This window comes from Pipistrellus hanaki, assembly GCF_964339955.1.
Source record: "Pipistrellus hanaki genome assembly, chromosome: 2".
Lineage (NCBI taxonomy): Eukaryota > Metazoa > Chordata > Mammalia > Chiroptera > Vespertilionidae > Pipistrellus > Pipistrellus hanaki.
Genome location: NC_140504.1, coordinates 139,330,175 through 139,354,682, shown reverse-complemented (window position 1 = coordinate 139,354,682; position 24,508 = coordinate 139,330,175). Strand labels below are relative to the sequence as shown.

The window sequence follows — 24,508 nt, the reverse complement described above, 5'->3', positions numbered from 1 at the left end:
TTCAGTTCAGTTGGAAGTGGAGTTGGAGGTGGCGTTCAGAGCAGTCTGGAGCCCCAGTCTCCTTCCCGTCAGGGCAATCCCGTGGCACAGCCGACTGTCCCTTCTCTGCGCGCGGTGTGCGCGCCGCCGGGACCTCCTTTCGCCGCCGCTTCCCCGGGGTCCCGCCTTACAGCCCGGCTCCCTATGGCTGAGCCTGGGTCCCCGGGGTCTGGGGAACTGGGGTTCAGAGCAGTCGGGGGCCTAGCACAGTCGGAGTTTTATCTCCTTTCCGCTAGGGAACGCCCGCCAGGCACTCGGTCTCCCCCTCCTCTCTGGCTCCGTCCTCTCCGCGCGCCGCGTCTCCGTACCTTGGGCTTTTCCAGCTCCTCCACGCCTCCTTCTGGTTTTGTCCTTGCTTCTCGCTGTAGAATTTCCAGTCAGTCAACCTTCCTGTAGTTCTGGGCAATGTCCGTTTTATATTTTAGTTGTATTTTATTGAAATTGTTGTGTGCGGCTGCGGCTAGGTGTTCACCTGGGCGCAGCCATCTTGGATCCTCCAAGGGGAATAAACATTTAATAATAACTAGGCATAGAGGAAGCAATAGGCAAACTGAAAAAAAAGTATAATAAATTAGGACAGGGAACAGAATTGTTACTTGTTAACATTGACAATGGGAGAATATATTCAAAACTAGAAAATGAAATACAGAAGTAAACATAGTTAATGAGTATATTACCCCCAATCCCAAAGATGACAAGAAATCTTCACTAATAAAAGAGAAATATGCAAATAGACCATATCTCCATTTCACTCAAAAGCAATGCCCACCATCCAATCAGAAATGAGTATGCAAATTAACACAACCAAGATGGCTGTGGCCACTGAGTGAGCAAGAGAATTGGGTTTCCCCGGTAGTGGAGGAAGCCAAGCTGCCTGCCAGTTCTAGTTGACACTGGCCTCTGCTCAAAGCTACAAAGTTTCAATTATAGAAGATAAATAAATCCCAGATACCAGGGCCTCTGCTTGGGTCGCCAGGGGGTGTGGCCAGCCTGCAAACCACCATAGCCCCCTTGCTCAGGCCAGCCCATGCCCCAAGGGAACCCCCACCCTGATCCGGGACACCCTTCAGGGCAAACCAGCCAGCCCCCACCCATGCACCAGGTCTCTATCCTATCTAATAAAAGAGTAATATGCAGATTGACCATCACTCCAACACAAAAGATGGCTGCCCCTCTGTGGTCAAAGATGGCTGCCCCCATGTGGACATAAGATGGCCACCACAAGATGGCCAGCAGGGGAGGGCAGTTGAGAGGGACCAGGACTCCAAGGGAGGGCAATAGGGGCAATCAAGCCTGCAGGGGAGGGCAGTTAGGGGTGACCAGGCTGGCAGAGGAGGGAAGTTGGGGGTGACCAGGCCTCCAGGGAAGGACAGTTGGGGGGGAGGGGACCCTGGTGAGAGCAGTTGTGGGGACCAGGCCTGCCGGGGAGGGCAGTTAAGGGTGACCAGGCCTGCAGGGGAGGGAAGTTTGGAGGGACCCAGGTGAGAATTAGGGACAATCAGGCTGGCAGGGGAGTGGTTAGGGGGTGATCAGGCTGGTAGACAGAAGTGGTTAGGGACAATCAGGAAGGCAGGCAGGCGAGCAGTTGGGAGCCAGCAGTCCTGGATAGTGAAAGGGATGTCCAACTACCAGGTAGGATCGCCCTAAACGGACAATCAGCCATCCCTCCAGGGGTCCCAGGTTGGAGAGGGTGCAGGCTAGGCTTAGGAACACCCCTGTGCATGAATTTCGTGCTCTGGGCCTCTATATAACCTTTGTTTTAAGTTGTAGGAAATAAAGAGAGCTACATGTCTTGTGAAAGAAATGTAATCTTCCTGAAGCATTAGTCTTATACAATACTTAACCCCTTTCTAACAAGGTAATATAGGGTGTACATAGTAAAGTAGAAACTACGAATGAAATCAGCCAGGGGTACATTTCTGAAGGCCATCATGTCTAATGGGTATTGGATGCTAGTCTGTCCTTCAGCAGTATGTATAGGTCAGACCTTGAAATGATCGATTTAGGAATGGTCCATGCTTCTTTCTCCCTGGCTAATCCAATCTGCCTTTGTTGGTAGAGAGTCTGCAAGGCTGGTAGCTGAAAACCAGAAAGACTGTAATGCTCTTCTAGACCTGAATTGTTGGGGGTGAGTACTTGTATGTGGCCGAATCCCCACTATTCAGGGATAGTTTGAAAAGAAAAAATCCCAAGTCCAATGGAGGCAGATGAAGTTCTGTATGATAGGCTGTGAGTGGAAGTGTGTGAAGGGGTTTCACTATTGAGTCCCTGGGAGTGCTCCTTCCCTGAACGCCTCTGGCTCCTTGTCCCACACTGCTACTAAAGCCAGCCATTCTATAAGGGATAGACTCCACTGAGGAGGCCCGGCTGACCACTTAACTGCTGTGCTGACAACTGCGTCTTGGAATAACCGTGTTGGGGAAGTAATGCCCACTGGTCGAGGTATGGTTGGCCTGCTTCCTTGGTACCAACTTGGCAATTCCTTCAGGGTGGCTAGAAATTTCTTTAGTTCTCCATTTTCTTTCCTTAAGACTGACAGCTCTTTGTTCTGGCTGGTCACTGTTTGCCTCCTGCATGGCTGCTTCTAACTTTGTAATTCTATGCTGATAAAAGGCGATGAGGAGATCTGTTTTGTTTTTTCGGGAAATTCCACACCTGAGAGATGTGACTAAAATGCTGCAAAGCTGTCTCCACGGGGTTTTTGAAGTACATCTGCTCCTGCGGTTTCAGATTATCAGAAAGAGCCAGATGCTTGCAGGCAGCTCCACAAACAGAACATTTTTCCTACCCAACCGGCCACTGTAGTCCCAGAAGACTGCAGATCTCACTGAAATCATCCTTTTCTCCTCACAAAGTGCTGCAAATGGCGAACACTCATATTTTTCTTGAGCCTTTCATGTTTTATGCCATTATAGCTTGAAATCTTCATATTTAATGTATAGTGAATATTAAAGTATAGTCTTTTGAGTATTTACTTATTAAAAACCAAAATTGAGGGAAGTTCTGTGTTTAAGTAGTCAATGATTTTCACACTTGGCAATAATAACAATACTGTATAATGACCTTTCTATAGCATTCATGGATTCAATAATTAAAGATTGAATGAGACTATATTTTGGTTAGCTTTCATTGATGGAGTAAACTAGGGAGAAAAAAAGATTCTAGCATGATGCAGTGTATCTATTAAGAGAAGAATCTTAAGAAGGAAGTAGCAAAATTAATTGGACATAGGCATTAAGAGCAAAGTTCTGCACATTTGCCTGTGATATTTTTCCAACCCACTAAATCATATTTTTATATTAAAATAGGTTTTTTATAGTATTTTAAATACTAGGTAGAGCAGAAGAAATCTTTGTTCAGTCTTTTATGAAAACAGAATTTTAGGTAAATATTTTTATGAAATTCTTGAAACATGCTAGCAAGTTTTGTTGTAATAGGCTACTTAGTGCCCCAGGAAGATTTGGGGAAATGTTTGCTGTTCTCTTCTTAATGTTTTCCATTATCTTAAAATGCATCACTAATGCCTAGGGATAGTAGTGAATTAATAAAATTTTAGCATTGACACAATCCACTCAACTTATTTTTTGCCGCTAAAATATCTAGAAGACATTTAGTAATGCTGTGAGCCTTAGGAGTTGCTGAGGTAGTTCACTATGATAGCATTACCCAAACACAAAGGGAATCCTTAAATAAAGTGCATCAAAGTAAATAATGCACACAGAGCACTTAGTAGTCAACAATGCCTGCCTACTGATTGATGATGCCTATTACCATGAGATTGTATTTATTAAAAGTAACACCAGTAATTCTATGCACAAATGATGAATAGCCAAATGACTATGGATTTTAATTAATTAGAATGGTCAAGATACATCCTGAATGAAATAGATTGCATTATTATATTATTGACTTATTCTTCTTGAAATTATTAAAGTTTAAGATTGCTACATAAAGTCAAGTCATGTCAGGAATATTTTCTAAGTAAAGTTTGAATAATTTTAATCAATTCTTCAAATATTAAAAAATTGTGATAAACTGGAACGAATCTCCAAATACTTGCTAACATAAGGTATTGGCTTAATCATTTTATTAGCAATAATTTTTGTTCACTAGCAGCTGTTGAATTAAAGATAATTCATTATTAACATTCTGTTATATTATTTTTCTAATCCTTTCATTATATGGTTAGGAGTATTTTTGAACTTAAAATTTTTTTCATCTATAGTGTAGATTGAGTGAAATAGCAATCTTATGTAAGAGAGCATTTTAAAGTGGTGCTTTTCAGCTAGTTGGGTAATGCTGTTCATTGTAATGGGAAGAAGGGTCATTATTTTCTAACAATGTAAGAGCTTGTTGCTCAACAAATTTGTATGGGATGTACCTAGATAACTTAATCTCTTTCCTCAGCCCCATGATTATACCAAAATCTGACGGAAGTAATTTAGGTTCATCGGAATTTATGAGACTGTTTGTTTTGGCTATTCTAGAATTCACTTTTATACTGGTATACATACCCTCACACACATACATTCATATAAAATTTTAAGAGACACATATGCTTCTGTCTATCTACTTTAGGTTTTGGCTTCCTAGTACATGAATAAAAAGATCTACCAAATATTTAATTTGTAGATCTTGCCAAGATTTCCACAATGATTACCTCAGGTCTCTGGGTATTATAGAAAACTAGAAGTCCAGCCGAGACCGGTTTGACTCAATGGATAGAGCGTCGGCTTGGGGACTGAAGGGTCCCGAGTTCGATTCCGGTCAAGGGCATGTACCTTGGTTGCGGGCATATCCCCAGTAGGGGGTGTGCAAGAGGCAGCTGATCGATGACTCTCTCTCATCGATGTTTCTAGCTCTCTCTCTCTCTCTCCCTTCCTCTCTGTACAAAATCAATAAAATATATTTAAAAAAAGAAAAAAAAAAAAGAAAAAAAGAAAAAGAAAACTAGAAGCCCAGTACACTAGAGGCTCAGCCTTCACCCTCTCCCAGTCCAGGAACTCTTGGGGGATGTCCGACTAACGGCTTAGGGCGGCTCCCTAAGTCGCCAGTCAGACATCCTTAGTGCTGCTGCAGAGGCAGGAGAGGCTCTCACCACCACCAATGTGCTTGCCATCCATGCGCCCAGCTTCTGGCTGAGTGGCACTCCCCCTGTGGGAGCACATTGACCAAGAGGGGGCAGCTCCTGCATTGCACGTCTGCCCCCTGCTGGTCAGTGTGCATTATAGCAGCCTGTCATTTGCTGTTAGGTCCATTGCATATAAGCCTTTTATTATATAGGGTACACAGAGGGACATGCACTCAACCACTGTGAGGAATTTATACTAGTACCCATGTACAGCTGTCATAGCAAGACTTGTGAAGTAAGGATAGAGAAACCACCTTTTATTTAACTTCAAACCTATTATTTCTCATTCAAAAAACATTTTTTTTCACCTCAAAATACTTGGCACTCCTCCAACATCTCCAGTGATACACAGTGTATTTTCATTCTAAGCCTACTTCACAGTACATGGCTTTTCATTGTTTTTAAACACTATATAATAGTGTGACCTAGTTTATCATTTATGCACAATGCTAATGCATAATAGCATTCCTCTCTTGATACCCATGTCCTTGTCTCTCTTTCATTTAAACACTAGAGGCCCGGTACATGAAAATTTGTGCACTGGAGGCAGGGTCCCTCAGCCTGGTCTGCCCCCCTCTCACAGTCTGGGAGCCCTCAGGGGTGGGAGGCGACCTGGAAATGGGAAGGTGATGCCCCATCACACCTCTGTTGCTGCCACTGCTGGCAGTGCAAGCCTTGGCTGGCCCTGGGTGGCTGGGCAGCCACCATCCGAGGCTTGCCTGCACTTTGGGCTGGCCCTGGGGTGCTGAGGAGACTGGGGGACACTGGAGGCAGGTGCCCTGGTAGGGCAGAGGGACTGGACACCACCATCTTGTGGGTGTGGGCACTGCCATCATTGAGGGAGTGACAGTCAATTAGCATATTCCCTCTTGGCTGTGTGTGCACCACCATCTTTGAGGGTGGGGCAATCAATTAACATAATCTCTGCTTATTGGCTGTGGGTGCCACCATCTTTCCGATGGTGTGAAGGTCAATTAGTATATTCCCTCTTAGTTAGATATGATAGTGGCATAGAATTCTCCTTTAAATGCTTGTACACATAATTTTTTGTGTATTCTTGTGCATCTATTTTTATTCTGTGCATCTAATTTTAAAACTGTAAACAGTCTCAACTATGTTATCTTTATTTTCAGTAAAATAAACTTGTACAACATATTCTACCTAAAACTGATTTGTAAAATTACTCTAATAGTCAAAATTGTTTCTTTAAATTGTAGCGTTTAACAGTTAAGAAAGGTACTCAGGTTTCTGAATTGTAGAGAAAAGAAAATAATACTTTATTAGAAAGAGAATTACTTATATTAGGCATTCTTGGGCACTGTTTTAGGTCTAGTCTTCTTGACAGGTGGTTTAAATTGAATATCTTCTCTGTTAAATCTGAGAGAAATTTGTTTTAAGTCTTATCTACATAGGATCAATGTATATAGGGTGACTATAAAATAATTAGACAAGGTCATCAAGTCTTTCATGGAAATCTGTCTCATTTTTCTTTCACAGCACATTCTCATAAGGCAAAATAAGGTATGACATGTTGGAGGACATATACCATTAGTTTTTTGGCTCACATATGAAATTTGAAATTAAATTATATCTAGCACTTAAGCAAAAATAAAGACTGATTGCTTGTGCCATATTTTGACAAAGCATTTATATACTAATATTTTGAAATGTAATTGCTGAGCAAGAAATGATATTAAATGCCTTATTTAATTGCATTTACTCCATCATCAGTTATCTAAAAGCTTCAAAACAGTTCCTTGGTGAATTTTCTAAATTCAGTAGCAAGTAACCTTTTAGCCCAGTACATAATTTAATGTTTTGACAAGCTTTTTAAAATGGCAAGTAGTTGTTATTTTATGTATTATAAAACCAGGTTTCATTTTAGTTGTTAATCTGTTTTTGAGATTTGGTAGCATTATATGGTTTTACACTGTTGTATGGGCTTCTTGAGACCTACCCCTGGGAGACTACAATAGTTTCCTCCTATCTGTGGTTTCACCTACAAGGTTTCAGTTACCTGCAGTCAACCTCAGTCTGAAAATATTAAATGGAAATTTTCAGATCTGATTAAAACAATAAATTTTAAATTGCATGCCATTCTGAGTTGCATGATGAAATCTTGCTCTATCCAGCTCATTCATGAACAGGGTGTGAATTATCTATCCCCTTGTCCAGCTTATCTAGGCTGTTTATGCTCCCTGCCTGTTAGTAGTCTTCTTGGTTATCAGATTAACTATTTCAGTATCATTGTACTGTGTTCAAATAACTCTTACTTTACTTAATAATGTCCCCAAAGTGCAAGAGTAGTGATGCTGACTATTTGAATATGCCAAATAGGAACAGTAAAGTGTATGTATAGGAAAATACATAATATATATCTGGTTCAGGCATCCACTGGGGAATTTAGACAATATTACCCACAGATAAGGTATGACTACTGTACCTCATTAAGATGATACCAACACCAGTATATCATCATTTTCAGTGCATTTCCATCTCCAATGTAAAGTGGAAAACTGCTTTCTTTAATCTCACAGATTAATGTGAGTGTTGAACTGAAGTCATCGTATTTGAACAAAGCCTAAAAGGGTACCCCTTCCTTATCTAGTGATTGGGACTTGATATTTATGTATTTCAGATTATCCAGATTCTTCTCCTGCCTATCTTTCATTATAACAGAAACTGTGCTTATGCTTCTTAAAATTAGTCTTTCAGGAAGTTTCTTAAGCTTAGAAAAGAAAGTTGGCCTCAATATCAGATACAGAGAGAAAAAATTGGGGTAGTCAGAATAAACCTTATAAGTCAAATTGTAAATAGATAGCGCTTTTTTTCTCCAAATGCTTGATGGTTTGCAGTTTGCAGGCTGACAGTGTGTTCATTGTGCCACACTGGTCGGGCTAATTTCTTTCTTTAAGTTAAATGATATTTAGTTTTATGTACATACCACATTTTTATTTTTTATCCATTCATCAATCAAAAGACATTTCCGTTGTTTCTGCATTTTGGTTCTTGTGAATCATACTGCAGTGAACATAGGAGTGCAAATATCTCTTCAAGATCCTGATTTCAATTATTTTGGAAGTAGGATTGTTGGACCCTATGGAACTTCTACATTTAATTTGAGGAGCCTCCATACTATTTTTTCCCATAGAAACTGTGTCATTTTATATTCTCATGAACATGGCACAGGTTTCCAATTTCTCCATGTCTTCACCATTATTTGTTTTTTTATAATAGCCATTCTAACAGGTGTAAGGTAATATCTGATTGTGGTTTTGATTTGTGTTTCCTAGTTGATAAGTGATGGTGAACATCTTTTCTGATATCCGTATGCCTTTTGTCTGTTAACAAGTTGTTAGCCATTTTTAATTTATTTGTATTTTTGCTATTAAGTTATAAGAGATTATATATATATATATATATATATATATAATTTTTTATTTTTATATTGACCCCTTATCAGGCATATATTTTCTTGCAAATATATTCTTCCATAGGTTGTGTTCCTACTTTAATTGTCTCATTTGCTATGTAAAAGCTTTTTAGTTTGATGTAGTCTTGCTTGTCTATTTTTGTTTTTGTTGCCTGTGCTGTTGATGTCATATTCAAGAAATCTCTGCCAAGACCAGTGTCATGAAGCTTTTTCCCCCTATGTTTTCTTTTAGGAGTTGTATAGTTTCAGGTTTCACATTTAAATCTTCAATCCATTTTGAGTTGATTTTTGTGTATGGTGTAGGATAAGGGTCTAATTTCATTCTTTTGCATGTGGATTTTAGTTTTCCCAGCACGATTTGTTAGACACTGTTCTTTCCCCATTATTTAGTCCTGGCAACCTTGTTGAAGATCATTTTACTGTACATGCCTTGATTTACTTCTGGGCTCTCTATTCTGTTTAATTGGTTTATATGTCTGTCTTTATGCCAGTACCATACTGTTCTAAGTAGTTCTGTAAGATGTTTTAAAATCAGGAAGTATGAGGACTCCAGCTTTGTTTTTCTTTCTCAAAATTATTTTAGTTATTTTGGATCCTTTGTGATTCCATATTAATTTCAGAATTCCTTTTTCTATTGGTATTTTGATAGGGATTGCATTGAATCTATAGAGCACTTTAGGTAGTATGGATTACAACAGTATTAAGTCTTCCTGTTCATGAACATGGGATATCTTTCCATTTATTTGTATCTTCTTTAATTTCCTTCAACAATGTTTTATTGTTTTCAGTGTATAAGTCTTTTGCCTCCTTGTTTAAGAGTTGGATGAGACAAAAAACTGGTCCTTCAGGTGATCCTTTTGAAAAGCCAGAACCTTCAATGCATGCTTCATCCTTCGTCCCACAGTAAGGGAGAAGTTTCAAATCAGGGTAATCTCCTGGTGCTAATCTGATCTGGCTTGAAGGAGGGACTGAGTTGGTACAGTGAAATTTTCTTCTTACCAATTTCACTGTGGCTGTTGGTAGTTTTTTGCTCTCCTGGGGTATTGCAACTTCTTATCTGGAATTTGGAAATCTTAAAAAGGTATTTTTGTCTTAATGTTATTAAATTGCTGCTTCCATGGGGAAGTGAGGGCTGGGGCTTATTATTCTACCAACTTGTCAATGTCACTTCAGCATTCTACTCTTCCATCCAAGTACTAACCAGGCCTGACCTGTATAGCTTCCGGGATCAGATGGGCACTTTCCAGGTGGTATGGCCATAGACTCCAATATTGTACACTTAATGTTAACATTGCCAGTGGTTGTAGGATCCTTACAACATTTCAAGAAAAAGAATTTTCTGAGACTAGCACAGGAGACAAGTGATTTTTATTTGTGTGGAATTACATCCCTTTGGTTTGCAAAATCCCATTTTCCTTAATTTTCCTTAATCCAATCCTGGATGATGTGCAGCTGGGGATTAAGTAGAGCTAGAAGCAGAGCCAGTATCCAAATTTTCCATTCCACAGTGGAGCTGGGCATTAGTCTAGTTGCAGTCCACTAGTCCATCGTGTATGACCATGTGGAGCGAGAGAGCCCTGCAATCCTGGAGTCTAATGCGAGCAAGCTAGAGAGTCAAGAGAAGGAAGTCCTGTGTTTAGGAGATTATCTCAAATCTTCCTGTGCTTGCAGTAGCTACACCTACTCTGACCAGTGTTCCTATGTGTGACTGACAAGTACCTTCCCTCTGTGACCCAGACTTGACTGCTCATGTGTTTATTCTCCACCCTGTACAGTCCCTTATCCCAGTGATCTGTGGGGAACAAACCTGGGAAGTGTTAAACTGCAGCTTCCTGGCAAAGCTGCACATATGGCATGCCCATAGTATTTGACCTTCCCTTTGCTCCCTTCCAGTTATTCATAGGTAGGTTAAATTAAAATGGTATCATCTATATCGGCAGTTGCTAACCTTTTAGACCTTACAGACCACCAGTGGTCCGTGGACCACCGGTTGGTGACTGCTGATCTATACAATAAAAGCCTAAGCGACCATTATGGCAGAATGACCAGAGTGATTGGTCACTATGACATGCATTGACCACCAGGGGGCAGACACTCAACACAGGAGCTGCCTCCTGGTGGTCAATGCGCTCCCACAGGGGGAGCACTGCTCAGTCAGAAGCTGGGCTCGGCTGGCAAGCGCAGCTGGCCTCTGAGGCAGTGCTAAGGAGCATTGAGCTGAGCAATAAGGAGCAGTGAGCAGGTGAGCAGCAAGGAGCGAGGGGTCCCGGACTGTGAGAGAGATTTCTGACTGCCAATACCCAGGGGGTATCAGGCCTGAGCAGGCAGTTGGACATCCCCCAAGGGGTCCCAGACTGTGAGGGCCAAGGCCAGGTGGAGGAACCCCCACTCACCCCAGAGTGCACAAATTTCGTACACAAGGCCTCTAGTTAACACATTAAGCACCCAGCCTGTTTTGTCTTCCACATGTAAAGTATAGTGTCAGTCACCAGTGACTGGGCGCTTAACATGTTAATACTATAAACAGTGGGCACTAATCAAGAACCTACTATATGCTGGGCTCCAGATTAGAAATTTTGGTTATAAACATGGACTAAATATGCTTGTTATTCTTTTTTTTTTTTTTTTAATATATTTTATTGATTTTGTATAGAGAGGAAGGGAGAGAGATAGAGAGTTAGAAACATCGATGAGAGAGAGTCATCAATCAGCCGCCTCTTGCACACCCCCTACTGGGGATATGCCCGCAACCAAGGTACATGCCCTTGACCGGAATCGAACCCGGGACCTTTCAGTCCCCAAGCCGACGCTCTATCCATTGAGCCAAACCGGTTTCGGCAAATATGCTTGTTATTCTTAAGAACCTCCTATATTTCAGAAGACAGACATAAATTGTGAATAAACTATAAAGTATGTTCTGCTATCATGTAGATGGAAATAAATTGCTGTAACTTAATGTAGAGGAAGATTGTCTTCAAGGAAGGTAGGATTTGAGCTGAACTTTGAAGATTTAATAGGAGGTTTAGGACATTCCAAGAAGAAGGAAGAGTAGAGTAGAGGGAGCCATACAATACTATGTTAAACAGGGAATAGGGAGAAATCCACTGAGTGTAAGGAAATGGAGATGGATACTGGAAAGGATTCTTTGAGGCTTGATTACCAAGAGCTTTGTTTGTCAACTGAACGAGTTTGGATTTATGGCATCAAGTTTTTTAAAAATAACTTTCCCCCTCTCTCCTATTATAAGATTTTATCTCCTTTGTGGAATATGAACAACAATTAAGAGTTGCTGCATTTAGAGGAACCAATTGCAACATCCAAGTTAAGGAAGAAAATAAGTGAGACTAAGTGATAGTGGCCTTATAGATGAAAGAGGATCTGACAAAGGTTTCAAGGATGAAGCCAATAATTAATAACCAAATGAAAGTAAAAAGTAAGAGAGATGATAAAAAGGTAATTTACAGGTCCATAGAAGATTACTAGAGACAGGAAAATGGAGGATAAGAAAACAACACAGTAATAAATGGAGATTTTAAGAAATCAGGAAATAAAAACATTAGAAAAAATTAATTTCTGTTGTTTACTCTTAATTCTTAAGTTTTGTATGTCTTTAAAATGAAAGAAAACAGAACAAATCGAACTGTGAATCAGTAGGTATTTGAACCAGACTGAATTGAATTATGTGTCTGCTAAGCCCAGAAGCAGTTGTTATACTATAATGCCATCCTGCCTGGCTCTGCTCTTTAATATTCCTTCGATGCATCTACCTATATTTAACCCCCCACAGTATTATTGCATCCAAGACAGTAGATGTGATGAGATACAGAAATAGTTCCTAACTTTCAAAAAAAGCTTCATCCTGTAAAATGTATTTGTAACTCATAATTTGTTTTCATGTGGAAATTGCATTTAACTAACAATATCTATTCACCCAGAAAATTAACCGCTGTTGCTATTAATTATACAGGAAAATGGGATGGAGAGAAAGCAGAAACTTATTTTAGGCGTATATCTCAAGCACTGTTTCTTACCAGCTTTGTCATCTTGAACAGATTTATAAACCTTTTCATGGTACAATTTCCTCATCTGTAAGGATAGTCCCAAACTTGGAGCATCTTTGCGAAGAATTTTTGTTGTTGTTAATCCTCACCCAAGGATATTTTTTTCCATTTATTTTTAGAGTGGAAGGTGGGGGAGGGAGAAAAAGAGAGAAACATCGATGTGAGAGAGACACATCAATTTGCCTCCTGCAGGTGCCCCAGTGGGGGCTGGAGATTGAACTTCCAACCCAGTACGTGTCCTTGACTGGGAGTCGAACCCATGACCCTTTGGTATTTGAGGCAATACTCTAACCACTGAGCACACTGGCAAGCAGTTAAGATTTTTGAGGGAATTTTTAGGCAGGATAGTGTCCTGATGATAACTAAGTGAGATTTAAAAATTTACCCTGCCTTAAAATATATTAGGATGTGTGGCAATATCTGACATCTTATAATCTAAGATTTTCAGGCTTCTTTGAGTCTGTTATAGAGAAATATTCTTATTAATCAACAGAAAATCACAATAAATCTAAAATAGAGATCCTGAACTTCTTTATGTCACAACAGGATACCAGTTTTATTATGTTCTTGCTCAGCTGGTTACTAACATTTACTTTTTACCAAAATTGAGTCCACAATATTCTCAATACCATTTGAAAGGTTTAATTCTATAAACTTGTTTTCTTCCCTTTTCATTTGTCAGTTCACTCATCAATAATAGAATTAGGGCATTGTATATTGTATTTTATAGGACAGCCATCTGTCTTATCAAGAAAATTCAGCATAATTTAAATCTTAATGTCATATTAAGCACCTCTATTAGCATAGACAAGATTTTTTCTTATTTAATAGTAATATAGTCCAAAGCCTAAGGTAGTTTGTCAACTTGACAGATTTAGGTCTCAGGTATGTACTTTGAGGAAGTGATGCTGTAACTTTCTTCATTATACGTGATTTTGGAGATGGAAGTAGCAAATGTAATTCATACGAATTTACTTTTATTTTTTAGGTTATATTGAATTCTTGCTCAGTTAATTGTTTTGTGTGTGTCTGCATAGTAACATATAATTATCAAAGTGTTTCTTCAGTATATAAGCAATGCATTTATTTATAACTATTTGATTCACAATTATTGTTTTTGTTTGTTTGTTTGTTTGTTTTTAAATATATTTTTTATTGATTTCCGAGAAGAAGGGAGGGAGAGAGAGAAACATCAACCACTGATTGTCTGCCTCCTACTGGGAATCAAGCCCTCAACTCGGGCATGTGCCCTCATCGAGACCTCCTGGTTCATAGGTCAAGGCTCAACCACTTAGCAGGCTGGCTGGGCTACTTTGATTCTTTTTAAGAGTTGGTAAAACGACCTGGTAAGGGTCTGGCTCTGTTGCCTTTTAAGAAAGGGTATGTGTTGGTATAAAGATTGTGGAGATGTTTGACTAGCAGTTCAGTTTCTTTCATGTTTCCCACCCTCCCCCTACCTCAGGTTTACTTCGTTTTGGGGGGAGGGTGTCAACTTTTATCACATATTGTTTTAGATACGTGTTCATTTCATATGGTATATTGTATGTAAGAGTCTGGAATTTAAGAGAGAAGTTAGCCCAGTGATGAAGATGTAGTCATCAACATGGGAATGAATAATGTTTCCTTTAGGCCAAGGCTCTAAAATTAGGAGTGATGGGAACCAGGACAAAATTTGTGCCTAGCAGCTCCCTTTCTATTTTTTAAAAATTAAAAAATAGAATTTTTTTCACTTTTACCATATAGTATAGATTAACTATTTTAACCAATATGTTATGCCCACTTGCTAAGAAGAAATGTTCTAAATGTTTTTAGCTACTTACACTTGGCAATGGTTGGCAGGCATGGTGGCAAAGGGAATGGAGGGATAGTCATTAGGCCTCAAGTCTCAGTAAGAGTAGACTTGATAAAATAGCTATTTACATAGTAACTATGTATAAGGGGCATGTATTTGTTTTGTTTTTGTTTTATTTTACACAATTGTGTCCTTTCCTCAGGCTTAGTCTAGGGAAAGCAGGCCCCAAATAAAAATTTTCAAATTTTGTATTTTATTAATCTGTACCCCTCAAATGAGTCTTAATTAAATAAGAATGTTTGTTCCTACATTACTAAATTAGGGAAACTGGTTTAAGGAATAAATTTTATCTAAGATTTTTCTATCCTGGACTCATTAACTTACATGTCTTTATTTTTAGTTTTCTAAGTAAAATATGTACTAATTTGGAATTCTAAACTAATGTTCCACTCATCAATTTATTACCTCTCAACTCCATATTCGCCCTTCGTTGGCTGCTCTGGCGTCTGGAGTAGTAGATGGGAATCCTTTAAGTGGCTTTTCTTAGCCAGTAGCCCTAGTGTTGAGTTTTGATGTTGCTAGAGCAATCCCACTGAAAGAGGAAGGACCCTCTTTCTCAGTCCTGGAGTGCTGTGGTTCCTGGCAGCTTCCCTGGTTCCTGCAGTGCAGAGTGGTCAGCAGTACCTGGCAATCAGAGGCTTTCTCTGCACCTTGGACCTCCCTCACCTCCTCCCACCAGGTGGTTTTGTAGCAGAGTACTTCCAGTGTCTGCCTTCTGCAGTGTATGGCAGCCCGCAGCTTCTTTCAGTGACTTCATATTGGAGTGCTTCCCATAAGATATCTCCCCATGAATGGCTTTCCTTAACACCCTAGGACCTAGAGGATATATTTCCAGCAAGTTCTGCTGGTATGGCACCCAGCAACTTCTTTCTCTACCATTTAGTGAGCCATAGCTGTGACCTAACCAACAATACCTGGATCTTGGCCAGGCATGGGATATGGGGTTCTTTCTTAGTCACCATTTCAGTTCTAGGGATAGTGGTTGCTGCTAATATCTGCTATTTATATATATTTTTTAGTTGTCTTTACTTCTTAGTTGCCAATCTCTCATACTTTAATACTCTGTTTAGTTAATAATTCCTATGTTAAAATTTTCCTATTTAAATTGCTGGATAGTTTCTATTTCCCGATTGGACCTTCACTGAAATAACTTGATGTTTGGAAAATGCATGGAATCTAACACATATAATTTACTAATTTAGGTGCTTCTTTAGATTTCATTTTTAAGCATGAGTGGAATATATTTTACCATAATGTTAGTTTTGATGACTATATTGATTTTCAAACTATGAGTTCAAAACTCACAATTTTAGATATATGCATCAGCAATGTGTTCTTATGTCATCTGGTTAATAGATTAGACATCATTTACTGATGAGTTAAAAAAAAAATTACCTCCATGCCCTGCTCAGTTTTGCTCTGGTTAGATTGTCAGCCCTCGGACTGAAGGGTTGTGGGCTCGATCCCAGTCAGGGGCACTTACCTCCATTGCAGGCTCTCTTCCCAGCTCCGGTCAGGGCACATGCTGGAGGCAACCAATTGATGTGTCTCTCTCACATTGATGTTTCTCTCTCTCTCTTTCCCCTCCTCTCTCCTTCCTCCCCACCACTCCCTTTAAAAAAATCAATTGAAAAAATACCTTGAGTTGGGGGTTAAAAAACAAACACCTCCATGGAATTAAAATCGCTTTGCAATATTTAGTATTTTGCATAAATTAGTTAATATCCTTAGTAATTTCATGAAGTGGGCTGCAGGAATCATCACCCATTTTAAAAAAAATATTTTTTATTGATTTTTTTACAGAGAGGAAGAAAGAGGGATAGAGAGTTAGAAACATCCATGAGAGAGAATCATTGATCAGCTGCCTCTTGCACACCCCTTACTGGGGGTGTGCCCGCAACCAAGGTACATGCCCTTGACCGGAATCGAACCTGGGAACTTTCAGTCTGCAGGCCGATACTCTATCCACTGAGCCAAACCGGTTTTGGCTCATCACCCATTTTCTACAAGAAGAAATTAAGACTGTAAAGTTCAAAGGGTATTCCTTAATACCCTGGGTTGTTTCTTAACCTTTAAATGGTAAGTTCACTAGAATATATACCATTTAATTAGTTAAAACTATTATGCAAAATACTAGACATATTTGCTGTAGATATCTTACATATCTTGCCTTCCCCCAGCCCTGTCCCCACACGTCACAATCTTTACTAACTTTGTGGGGTTGTTACTTTAATATATTTTTTTTCTCCTGAAAGCCACAGTATATTAAATTGAAGGCATTTATATTCCTATGTCACATTAGCATCACTTTAGCTTACTAGATAGTATTTTGAATTTAGTTGAATGCAAATGTTGATTTTTCCTTTTTCAGTTTGTAAAACTCTATGACAGGAAATCTGTAGCTAAATATCACTTTATGATTTCCATCTGTTCAAGTACAATAGTGTTTATGGCACAGTCCAGATTGCAGTGTGATAGAAATATCCTATTACAGCAGATAGAATTTAAAATGATCATTGTATATTCTAATGAGAAGACATTTTTAAACAAGTACTTCACTTAATTTCAAAGTAGAGTAATTGAGTACTACAATTTGATGACAGCATCTATTTTACAATGTGTGTTTGTGCTGTAGACAATAAAAATTTTTTTCTGACTCCCATAGAAATTGATTAGTTTTGCTCATATGTATACTAATAATGGAAGCAGGGCAGGTGGGGAGATTATATAAGTCATTTAAAATATCCTTTAATTTTTTTCTATTACCATTGAGCATATCTTTCAATATTTTGTGTGGCTTAACTCTGGGAGTGGAATGGGGTTGTTATTTTCAGTTTTTTAAAAATTATTATGTGGCAATATAATTTTTGCTAAATTTTATTCTTAGGGACATGATAACATTAATTATCCTTATCACATGGACCTTTAGCCATTTCAAATCTCTTTGGCTCTAAAGTTAAGTGGTAGAAGAGTAGGAGAAAGGAGTTAAAAATAATGGTCCCTGAAGTGTTATAAAGTGTTGAGTTATTTCTTATGTTGTGTGTTTGTCTCTGTTACAAATGCATCTCGGAATTCAGCTGCTCTCTGGTCATTTACTTATCTGTTTTCTACTCTAAGATGCAGTACTAAAGTGAATCAGGAAAACCACACAGCCCTCCATCAAGGCTCTACTGCATTCTTAATCACAAAGTCATACTGTGTTTCCTGAATTTCAAACAGATTTTTAGATATATGTAGGTCGTAATTTTAAAATATATATACTTTTATTGATTTCAGAGAGGAAGGGAGAGGGAGAGAAAGAATCATTGATTGGTTGCATCCTGCACACCCCACACTGGGGATCGAGCTGCAACCTGGGAATCAAACCCTGACCTCCTGGTTCATAGGTCATTGCTCAACCACTGAGACATGTTGGCTGTGCATTAGGTCTTAATTTGATTAATTGTTCTTATTGTTCCTTTTCTTTGGGTCTGTATTGTGCTAGTGCTGCCATAACGAAGTACACAGATTGGTTGGCTTTAATAATAGAAATTTATTTTCTTACTGTTCTGGAGGCTAGAAGTCTGAGATCAAAGTATTGGCAGAATTGTGTGTGTTTTTTTCTTTTTTCTGAGGCCTCTCGTTTTGGCTTGTACATGGCTGTTTTCTCCCTCTGTTTTCACATAGCACTGGTCTGTCCTGACCTCTTCTTATAAAGATTTCAGTTAAATTGGTTAGGGGCCCACCCATATAACTTTATTTTAATCTTCAAATACAGCCCCATTCCAAGGTACTGGATATTAGGACGTAGGCATATGAATTAGAAGGCTGTTAAGGAACAACTCTTCTGCTTTCTGTAAGTCTACTACATTGCAAATACCAGATGTTTGAGTTTTACTACAACAACCAATTTTCTAACCTCCAGACACCAACGGGTGTTGTAAAATTCAATTATGACACTAATTTATCTGGAGTTAACATCAGAACCCACAGGTTAAGGACTCAGTCCCACAAGTTTACTCCCCCTTTTCCCATGTCAATTGCAAGTTCAGGTTGTCTCCTGTGCTTCTCACACACCAGCTATAAATTAGAGATTCCCACAACCTCTCCTCAGGTTAGGTAATTTGTTAGAATAGCTCACAGAACTCAGAAAAGGTTTACCTGATAGATTACTGATTCATTATAAAAGGACAATTCAGGAACAGCCAGATAGAAGAGATGCATAGGACAAGCTATGGGGAAAGGAGTTTGGAACTTCCATGTTCTCTCCAGGTGAACTGAACCCAAGTTCAACTGCCTGCTGCAATGGAAGCCAAACTTGTGAGATAGGTGCTGGTGAGAAGGAAAGTGGTTTGTTCAAGTGCCAGCAACTTGAGAAGAAGAGGACTCATGTCCTCAAAAACCCATCTTAATTAATCAATGCAGGCAGAGATTTTTATAAGAGGAAGAGGCTCAGCATGGCTCAGTGGTTGAGTGTGGACCTATGAACAGGAGGTCATGGTTTGATTCCCGGTCAGGGCACATGCCCGGGTTGTAGGCTCAATCCCCAGTAGGGGGCATGCAGGAGGCAGCCAATCCATGATTCTCTCCCATCATTGATGTTTTCCTCTTTCTCCCTCTCCTTTCTAAAATCAATAAAAAATATAATAATAATAATTTTTTTAAAAAAGAGGGAGAAGGAGGGGGAGAGGAAAAGTAGGACAAAGATATCAGGGGAGGGGCTATGGACATATAGGTGGTGTCCTTGCTGGCCCCGATAGGGATTTTCATGGTCAGTGTCCTTGAGTTGGCCATCTGGATTCCTGTGTCTGGGCAGTCAATGTTAGCCAGGGCTTTGAAGGTCAGGCTGCCCCTTAGGCTCACACAGGAACTGAAACTGCTAACTCTAGTAAAGTATACCTAGAAAAAAAAAACTTTTAACATGTAAGCTCTAATTTTGAGAGAACACTATCAGGTTAGAGTAACAAGCTGGGTTTAATATCCATCAAGATTAATATGAATTGCTTTGTTAGTACATTCTTATTTTAATTCTATTCTACCAGGTGTACCAGTTAATAATATGGATCTTTTCAATAGATGGAGTTACCCATATGCTGATATATATGCGGTTTGATATGTATGCTATTTTGTTGTATTGACAGCAAGCTTCAAAACTTCATATGTCAAAATTGCTGAAGGTGTTAAAATCATAGATATTTTTACACTTAAAAATGTCGAATTTCGTGCCCAAAAAAAGAGCATTTGCGGGAAGTTTTATTTCGTTACTTTGAAGAAAAGTGCTGCTGAAAGTTACTGTATACTTTCAGATGCTTATGGTGAACATGCTCCATCTCAAGGTACTTGTGAACGCTGGTTTAAATGTTTTAAAAGTGATTATTTCAATGTGATAGACAAAGAACATCCAGGTCAACCAAAAAAGTTTGAAGACAAACAATTACAAGCATTATTGGATGAAGATGCATGCCAAACTCAACAACAACTTGCAAAAAGATTAAACATTGCTCAGCAAACATTTCCAATAGTTTACAAGCAGTGGGAAAGATTGTAAAGGAAAGAAAATGGGTGCCACATCAACTGAACAAAAGACAAATGGAAAACCGAAAAGTCATCAGTAAAATGTTGCTTCAGTGACATGAAAGAAAGTCTTTTTTACATCAAATAGTGATTGGCGATGAAAAGTGGATTTATTTTGAGAATCCCAAACGCACAAAATCATGGGTTGATCCAATCTAATCATCAGCATTTTACTGCAAGGCCTAATCACTTCGGAAAGAAGACAGTGCTCTGCATTTGGTGGGATCAGGAAGGTGTGGTGTATTATGAGCTTCTAAAACCAGGTGAAACCATTAATACTGATAGCTTCTAACAACAAATAATTTGAACCATGTTCAATAAATTGAACGACCAGAATGTGCCAGGAGACACGGCAAAGTAATTTTGCTTTATGATAATGCACCATCACACATTTCAAAACCAGTTAAAGACATGTTAAAAGATCTTTCTGGGCCAAAACCGGTTTGGCTCAGTGGATAGAGAGTCGGCCTGCGGACTGGAAGGTCTGGGTTCGATTCCGGTCAAGGGCATGTACCTTGGTTGCGGGCACATCCCCAGTAGAGGGTGTGCAAGAGGCAGCTGATTGATGATTCTCATTGATCCCTCTCTCCTCCTCTCTGTAAAAAAAAAAAAAAAATCAATAAAATATATTTTTTTAAAAAAAGATCTTGCCTGGGAAGTATTAACCCATCCGCCGTATTCACCAGACCTTGCACTTCAGGGGTGGAGTTCAGGGGATATTTAGCAGCGTTAGATGTGTGAAGTCTGCACTGCAACCTCTGAATGAGCAACATAAAACTGGGTCTTCGATTACCAGCGTAACAGAAAAAAGATAATAGTTGTATAAAGATCAGAAAACTCTAATTACAATATTTTTAAATGTAATGAAACCCACTTCTTAATGTGTTTATTTTCAATATTGAAATGAAAGTCAACTTGATTTTCTGATACATTAATCGTAATGAACCCCCACAACAATGTTATATACATTTGAAATGTATATAGAATTATTTTTCTTTATATTTTTTAGCAGCCATGAAAATGAGGACGATCAGTTAATTCTAGTTGATAACAGTACAGATTTTTGTGATGGAATACTGTCAAAATGCCATGTCAGTTTTCAAGCACTGTGTAAGCAGCATTAGCTCATTAACTCTTCTCTCCAATTGGATTTCTAACTAGCACTTATTCTTGTGTGTGGCTTCCACACACTTCATTTAGTGTCCACTTTGTGAGTGCAATTGCATAATTAAATTATTGTGGTTTTATATTGTAGTTTACTCAACATATATATAAAGTTTATTGCCGCCATTCTTTTATTATTTTTCTGCTGGGAAAAAATGTATCTTCTAAGAAATGTTGTGGTTTCATTTTTTTTGTTTGTTTTTGTTTTTGTTGAACCTTTATTGAATTTAGAGACTATTGTATGCAAAGGTAACAAACTTGCCCTAGAAATATTGGATATCCTTATTTAGGGCATGAGAAACAAACCTTCCCAAGTGTTTTCTTTTTTATTGAATTCATTGTTGTGGGGATGGTGGTGCAGGGGAGATACTTGGTTGTTTTCGTTTGTGTTTTGTTCTGATGGTGAAAGAATGTGATGATGTTTGCAAGCAGTTTATCAAAAACACGCTTGCCTGTGAAATAATATATTATCCAAGGAGTTTCTGACCCAGATTTTCTACCTGAATTTGTTCTATAACTTCCTTGACATCTGAAACAAAACTATGGGTTACAGTGCTTTTTACAACTAGTTCATACCTATCCCTAGGCCACCTCAACGCTAGGGTCTCTAGGGTTCTCATATACAGAGTTACTATGGGCACATAGTGGTTTAAAGTTGATGGGGTATTTTTGTGACTCTTACTGCAAGCCATGTTGCAGTTTTGCCACACTAATTTTAAAGGCTGTTTTCTTCTGTCACTGCTTTGCACTGGAACATACATATCATCTCTCATTTGCTGCCTAATTAAATCTTAAAGGAGCTTTCTATATAGATCTTTTTAAATCTTGTCCCATTATTTTTATCCCCTGGATAAATATTTTCAAGAAAATCACAAAGTACTTAACTTAGTAATATCCATTTTGGGATTTTTCTTGAGTAACAAACTAATGTATTTGTACCATAAGGAAGGTATGCTTAATCCTTCAGGTAACCTAAATTTAACCATGTAATGCTTTCCTTATACTTTATGATATCTTACATGAATAATAAGGAAGCAAAAGTTTCACAAATGTTTCTTTTTCCCCAATATCCTGAATATGGAATGGTGCTGTAATAATTGTATCTAATCTTATGCATAGGGTATAGTGGAAAGCCCTTATCTTCAGGGAATACTTCGCAATACCCCCAGTGGATGCTTGAAATGGTGGATAGTACTAAACCCTATGTATACTATGTTTTTTTCCTATACACACACACATACTTGATAGTTTCTCGTTGGCATATTCCAATTGTCAGCATCACTATTTTGCATTTTGAGCCACTATTACAGTAAGGGTAACTTGAACACAAATAATTAACTGTGATACCCCAACAGTTCATCTGATAACCAAGGTGGCTACTCACTTGACTACAGAGTAAGAGGCATTATAGTGTGGATATGCTAGCAAAGGTCTGATTCACATCCCAGGTAGGACAGAGCATGGATTTCACCAAGCTCCTCAGAATGGAATGCAATTTAAAACTTGGTTATTCTGAAAGTTTCCGTTTAATATTTGGGGAACTGGAAGAGTGGAAAGAAAAAAACTGTAGCTAAGGGGGACTACTGTACTGAAAGTCAGTTCCTTCGCTCTCGAGTTTCGTACACTAAGAATAAGTTAATTGATTCTCTAAGCCGCGAAGTTCTCATCTGAAAAATGTAATGGGCCTAGATCTGCAGAAATAGTTAAGCCCTCACCCTAACCAAGACCAATTAAATCAGACTCTCTGAAGTGAAGCCCAATTGCTCACATTTTCTAAAGTTTCCAAGATGGTTCTCATGTGGAGTCAGGGTTGAGAACCACTGATCTATAAGACAGTACTTGCTATTCTACAAACTTGATTACAAGTCCACAGGGACTGTAGAGTTTCTGCCAGAGTGCAAATCAGCTAACGCATTATTGTGCTACTTATTTTGGCTAATTTTATTTTTAGAGCAAGACTTTATTAAGGAAGTAATGAATTTAATTTACACTCGTGTATAGAGTCCTTATTTGGTCTTAAGGGAGCACTTTGGCGCTGATCTTTTCTAGTTCTTAAATTCTGTGACTGAACACTTAATATTCAGTTGTTTGAAATGTGCTGAAGTCACTATTGCATTATTAATTAAAATTATAATAAACTAAAGAATGTTATTTAGATAATAGAAATGGCCAAGTTTGAAATGTTAAGAATACAAATGTTGGGTGACAGTTGCTTTAAAGAACAGATGAAAAAGTTTAGGTGTCAGTCTTTCAAAATTGAAAATGTAAAGAAAATGAAAATGTTTTGCCCAGCTGGTGTGTTTGAGCACCAATCTATGAACCAGGAGATCACGGTTCGATTTCTGGTCAGGGCACACATCTGGATTGTGAGCTCAGTCTCCAGTAGGGGTCATGAAGGAGGCAGCCGGCCAATGATTCTCTCTCATTGTTGTTTCTATTTCTTTCTTTCCCCTTCCTCTCTGACATCAGTAAAAATACATTTTTAAAGGGGAACCATTTCACTCTATCGCCATGATATTATAATTAAATCTAGGGGCCTGGCGCATGAAATTTTATGCCCTAGAGGAGGGGTTCCTCAGCCCGCCCTGCTCCCTCTCACAGTCCGGGAGCCCTCAGGGGTGGTAGGCAACCTGGCAATCAGGGGAAGGCGATGCCCCCATCATACCTTTGCTGTTGCCATTGCTGGTAGCACAAGCTTTGGCTGGCCCTGGTTACCTAAGCCTTAGGCAGGCCTTCGTGGCTGGGGCAGCCACCATCCAAGGCTTGCCTCCACCTCTGGCTGGCCTTGGGTGGCTGGGAGGCTGAGGGACTGGGGGACTCAGGAGCCAGGTACATGGAGTGGCTGAGGAGACTGGGTGCCATCATCTTGTGGTTGTGAGCACCACCATCTTTGAAGGCATGACAGTCAATTAGCATATTCCCTCCTTGTTGGCTGTGGGTGCCGCCATATTTGCAATGGCGTGATTGTCAACTAGCATATTCCCTCTTCATTAGATAGGATATTTTATGTCATAATTTACTTCTCAGTGCACCATTCTTCTTATCACAAGAGATAATTGCATTACATAGTTAATTATTAACAATTATTACAAGGTAGTTTTAAAAATGTAAAATATTCTGTGACATATTTAATAGGACTCCAGTAATGATAGCTAAAGAAAATTAAGAAAATAGTTGCTCTTAAATATATCAGTTAATCAATAAATACTATTCTGCAAATAACTCATACTAAAAGAATTGTTCATGAGTGAACTTAGAGTACCAGCCTCATGAGA

General features: G+C 38.9%; 1 protein-coding gene and 1 pseudogene across 3 annotated transcripts in view; one reads left to right on the top strand and one right to left on the bottom strand.

Moving 5' to 3' along the window:
* HS2ST1 (heparan sulfate 2-O-sulfotransferase 1) overlaps nucleotides 1–24,508 on the top strand; it is a 154,408-nt gene that overhangs the window by 77,736 nt on the left and 52,164 nt on the right. The window lies entirely within an intron of this gene.
* LOC311617445 (E3 ubiquitin-protein ligase RNF212B-like) lies at nucleotides 1,975–23,913 on the bottom strand (annotated as a pseudogene). Its single transcript has 2 exons — nucleotides 23,899–23,913; nucleotides 1,975–2,823 (listed from the first exon to the last, which is right to left on the bottom strand). The product of its transcript is annotated as an E3 ubiquitin-protein ligase RNF212B-like (transcript).